Source organism: Phalacrocorax aristotelis, chromosome 1 (genome assembly GCF_949628215.1).
Source record: "Phalacrocorax aristotelis chromosome 1, bGulAri2.1, whole genome shotgun sequence".
Lineage (NCBI taxonomy): Eukaryota > Metazoa > Chordata > Aves > Suliformes > Phalacrocoracidae > Phalacrocorax > Phalacrocorax aristotelis.
In genome coordinates, this window is record NC_134276.1 from 79,970,216 (window position 1) to 79,976,215 (window position 6,000).

Sequence of the window (6,000 nt, forward strand, 5' to 3'; positions counted from 1 at the left end):
CTGAGTTGGAAACAGTATTAAGTTTTTCTCCATAGTTCAAATGGTTTGTATTTAGCACGTGTCAGTAGTGATAACCATAATTGTTACCTATCTGGCTCAAAAGTGCCTCTTTACTTTCTACACTGAATGCAATGTCAGGGTTATTGATACACTCCAACCATGAATTAACTAGACATGTGATCCTGTTTCCCATACCTTAAAGGTGAACTTCAGAACTATACTAAAGTACATTTCAAAGGCAGTGGCAGTACTTTTCTTTGACAGGATTACTTAAATCTATATATACATGACAATGTAATCAGTGAAACTTGTTGAAAATTTCCAGAAAACTTGTTTTTCAGTGGTATACAGCAGCTAAAAGGAAATTAAATAATCCATGAGTATGTATAGATTGCATTTCTTTTAATATAAGATTTATTTTTTTAATCTTATCAATAAGTATAAAATGTGTTACTTGTTATATTGAATTTTTGTTATACTCTTTTATAATTCTAAAAAAATAAAAAAGAAAAACCAAAGACAAAATTACCATTTTTGATTCACTGGAAGAGTCACAATTACCACTGTCAACAATCAACAGAATGAGGTTAAGAGAGGTATTTCCACAAAACTAGGGAAATGAGCCTCTCTCAGTTCTCTGAACACTTCGTGGGGGTATATATGCATTTTATGACAGTGATTTTTCATCCCACCTTTTAGAGGAGCTCAGTTGTCTCAGTTTACTACAGAAGTTTAGGGAAATTCTCAACACTATAGTTAACCTTTAGTGAATGTTAAATTTCAAACTCCAAGACTTTTATGTAGGTAAGTAATATTCTTTCCCTCACCGATTCTGGTTAACTACAGTAATCACAATGTCAACTCTGTGTTTAGTTTTGATTTTCACACTCTGGGGCCAAATTGGTCTAATTGGGCTTCAGACTCTTTGATGAACCCCGTCACAGACAGAAACCTCACTCTCACCTTCAACTTATATTGGGCAGTCAGCACTCCCACAGCTCAGTGAAGATCTCTGAAGGCACCTCCCTCTCTGCAGTGCTTGTGAAATGAACCTCAGGTTAAGGTGTATAGTAGAAGTGGCACAATTAAGTGTTTAAAGTTGATTGGGACAAATGGAAAGAGAAGGCCAAACCTGGGCAAAACTGTGGAAAGATATGTAATTAAATTTACGAGGAAAAAGCTAGCTTTATATTGTGTTTAATGAAGAGTTAAGGGAGAACCAGTGGTTTGCTATATGTGCATCTGAACAACAGCAAGGGGTTAAGTGGGTAACTGTGGTAATACTGCAATCAACAGGAAGCAGGTCCTTTCCTGGAATAGTGTTTCAAGCAACTGTAAAGCTATTTCTAATTTTAAAATTGGTGCCAGTCAAACATATCTAAAAATAACTGTTATCCCCAGAAAATTTGTAAATGATAAGGTGAAAGAAACATTTTTGACATGTGAAGCAAATACTTGCATTCACCTTCCATGGATTTCTGTAGAGAGTTCTGTCACCTCCAGTCTTCAGGTAGCAGGGGTGTGGGCAATGTCTTTTTGCTTCTATTCTAGAAGAAAATACCATCTCTAAGGTGATCAGCGAAGCAGATTTTTGTTTAAGTACAAAACATTCATGGTCTATAAACTACCAAAGTACCTTTAAATTGCCAACTTGAATAAGTACTTTGCAGAACCAGGGCCCTAGTATTAACTGTTATTCTTAGCACAATAGGGGTGAAAAGCTAGCAAAAATGAGACCTATTTACCTATATTGTTTCCTGTTTAGAGTGTCATTGCTATCGGTAATTTGAAGGAGCGTAAGGGAAGTCAGAGAAAGACAAATAGAATGTAAGTGATGGGAAGGATAATAGACTGATGTGCAGAAACTACTCAGCAGGACAGAAAGCAATGGCTCTGATATTTTTTTTCTTTCCCCTCTGGAAGACTATTCAGTGTCCATGCTAACAAATGAACTACTTTTGGTATCAGCCAAAAAAAAAAAAAAAAAAACCAAAAAGAAAACCCCAAACCCTAAATGTTACAAGGGTTACATTAGAATACTGCAAAATCTTAATGAAAGAGAAAATATGAGGGTGAAATATTTATCGATAGATGAGCAACGTCAGGAAAATATGACTGAAATGACAATGATACAGAAGAGAGAAAACAGACATATTTAAAGAGTGATGAGATGCCATATTGCCATATTTCTGGTTCACACAGGGAGGGAAACTACAAATAGCTAAAGATTTTTGAAACATTATGAGGAGGACTGAAAGACCACAGATGTGTTCTGCACTTCTCCACCAGCCAGGTGGAAGGAGTGGGTGGAACTAAGGTACACAGAACATTAATTTCCAAGGTGTTAATTTTAGTATAGATGTTTTGTAACCAATGCACAAAAGGTATCATTAAAAAACAATTAATGTTAACACAGTGTTTTGTTTACAGTAATGATTGCTACATACTGAACAACAATTGGATAATTATACCAGTTGTGATTATTGGTTGCACATATGGGAGGGTTTAAGAGCAAATTAGCTGATCAAATTCTGTTATTGAATTTTAATTCACTTTTGGATATTTTTCTCTGCTGTCTGAAACAAATAATCCTTGTTACTCAGTTTACTGTAAGAAAGTAGAAACTTTCATAACTTCTAAGCATTTGCGGGGGGCGGGGAGAGGGACTGGTTTAAAAGCCTCAGTCAGTAAAATTTATTTGTGCTTCAGCTTACTCAGCCTAATACACACAACTGCTAGTGAGGATGGTCACATTTGCTGTGACAAAGACTTCAGTGACTCAATTAAAAAAAGTCACAGCCTCACACAGAATCACAAAAGGGTTCAGGTTGTAAGGAACCTCTGGAGGTCATCTTGTCCAATCCCACTGCTTAAGCAGGGACACCTAAAGCTGGTTGCCCAGGACCATCTCCAGATATCTTTTGAATATTTCCAAGAAGGGAGACTTAACCACCTCTCTGAGCAACCTGTGCTAGTGCTTGATCACCCCCTCAGTAAAAAAGTCTTTACTGATGTTCAGAGGGAAACTCGGGTGTTTAAGTTTATGCCCATTGCCTCTGATCTTGTCATTGGACACAACTGAAAAGAGCCTAGTTCTATCCTTTTTGCACCCTCCCTTCAGGTATTTATATACATTGGCTATGATCCTCCCTCAGCCTTCTCTTCTCCAGGCTAAACAGTCCCAGCTCTCTCACCCTTTCCTCATATGTGAAGTGCTGCAGTCCCTTAATCATCCTTATGGCCCATTTACCTTCTTTGCAGCAAAGGCACATTGTTGGCTCATGTTCAACTTATTGTCCACCAGGACCCCCAGGTCCTTTTCTGCAAAGCTTCTTTCCAGATGGGCAGCCCCCAGCATACATTGGTGCTCAGCATTTTTCCTCCCCAGGTGCAGGATTTTGCACTTCTCCTCATTAAACTTCACAAGGTTCTTTGAAGCCCCTTTTGCCAGCTGTCGAGGTCCTTCTGGATTGCAGCATGACCCTCAGTAGTCATGCCATGCTGACTACTCGTGATAATTTGCTTGTCCTTAATGTGCCTGGGAATGGTTTCCAGGATTAGCAACTCCATCACCTTCCCAGCGATCAAAGGGAGGCCAACCGGCCTGCAGTTCCCTGGGTCCTCCTTGCCCCTCCTGAAGATAGTAGTGACATTTGCTTTTCTCCAGTCTCCTGGCACTTTTCCCAGTTGCCAGGATCAATCAAAGATTATTGAGAGTGGCCTCTCAATGACATCTGCCAGTTCCCTCAGCACTCATGGATGCATCCCATCAGGGCCCATAGACTTCTTCATGTCCAGTATGCTTGTGTATTCCCTGACCTCATCCTCTTCCAACAAGGGTACATCTTCCCTCTTTCACCCCTTCCCCATGGTCTCTGAGACCTGGGATTCCTGAAGGCTTGCCTTTCTAATAAAGGCTGAGACAAAGGCAGCATTCATTAGCTCAGCCTTTTCCATGTCATCTGTAACCAGGTTTGTTATCGCATTGAGCAATGGACCCATATTTTCCCTAGTCCTCCTTTTGTCTCCCATGTACTTATAGGAGCCCTTCCTTTTGTCCTTGATGTCCCTGACTCGATTCAATTCCATTTGGGCTTTAGCTTTCCTAACTTCATCTCTGGATGCTTGGACAACATTTCTGAATTCCTGTCAAGTTACTTGTCTTTGCTTCTACCTTTGGTATGCTTCCTTTTTGTGTTTGCATGTGTCTAGGAACAACTTGTTCATCGACACAGGCGTCCTGGCATTTTTCCCTGAATTCCTATTCACTGGGATGGAGCTCTCCTGAGCTTGGAGGAGGTGATCCTTGAATATTAATGAGCTTTCTTGGGTCCCTCTTCCCTCCAGAGCCTTATTCCATGGTACTCTTCCAAGCAGATCTTTGAAGAGGCCGAAGTCTGCTCTTCTGAAGCCCTGGGTTGTAAGCTTGCTTTTCACCCTCCTCCCTGCCCTCAGGAACCTGAAGTCCATCATCTCATGGTCATTGCAGCCAAGGCTGCCTTTGACCTTCATATCCTCAGTAAGTCTATCATTGTTGGTGAGCATGAGGTCCAGCAGAGCACCTCTTCTCATTGGCTCTTCTATCACTGGGAGGAGGAAGATATCACTAATGCAGGAACCTCCTGGATTGCTTATGCCCTGCTGTGTTGTCCCTCCAGCAGATATCAGGGTGGTTGAAGTCCCTTACTAGGCAAGAGCCTCTGAACGTGAAGTTGTTCCTATCTGTCCCATATGATCACGAGAATGGTCCGTACGATCTAGAGATGTTCCATATGACCTTGAGAATCTCCCTAGCTTCAGTAGTGTCCATCCCTTTTGGTTCCTTCTGCTGTGCTCCCATGCATTGAAAGTCTCATGGCTGCTTTAAAGTTTACCCCTGCCACTGGAAGTGTAAGGACTGAGGAAAGGGGAGGAGTGTGGTTTTGTATATAGGAAGAAGCATATAAATAATGTTATATGTAAGACCAAAAGAGTTTTCAATAATTCTGTTAATACATTCATGTGTGTATAACTAAAAAAAAAAAAAAAAAAAAAAAAGCAGTGATACTTCTTGTAAAAAGAAAAATTCCTGAAAGAAAAATTTTCTTGGCTAGTAAGTTTTCTGGATTGTGTGTCTTTTACTCTCCATGAAGATGTCTCATTAATTTTTCCTTGTTATGGCTGTCCAGTAGAATTATCTGCTTTCCAACATTGTTTACAGACCTCAGAATAGGTCATTACCCCCATTGTGCCAAACACTATGCAGAACACAAATAAAATCCCAGGATCTTCCAAACCAGGAAGTCTAACAGATGAAAATGTATATTATTCTAAAAGCACTAAATGGTCAAGAGCGTTACTAATTCCCCTCAAACTCTCATTTCTGTATTATTTCAGTATTGCAAAAAATGTAACATCCTTAAAAGAATTATCATACCAAAACAGGAAATCGCTAATATTTAGACACATTTTGTATCTTTATCATAACATTCTGAAATAAGAGGTTTGTGAAATAGGACAATTAGATAATAAATTAGATAAAAGAATGCTTATTGTCATTATTACTAGACAAATATATTTTAGACATAAAACAGAACTGACAATTTAGGTATAATAAATACTTATCTGTATTATAGCTAGAAATAATAAAGGCACACATTTGTGGTTTTATGTACAATATTAATTGATTAATGTTTCATAAGTTTATTGGGCTGCCAAGCTGGAACACCTTCTCAGTGCCACAAATATGCCCAGTAGTGATCAGGCAATTAAGGCAACTTCTGTTTTAGCAATTAAACCTTATCTATGTGGTTCGAGCTACATTAATTAATGAAGAAGACTTAAGCATGTGTTTTTAACTACATAAATCGTCCATTAATATTTTCAGTAGCAAATAAATGGCTTAGAATGAGTAATACCAGAGCAACACTTAGTGGTCCAACAAGGAAGAAGACAAACCAAACCAACCAACCGACCAACACCAAGAAAAAGACTTACCACAAAACAAAAGGCCAAAACAAA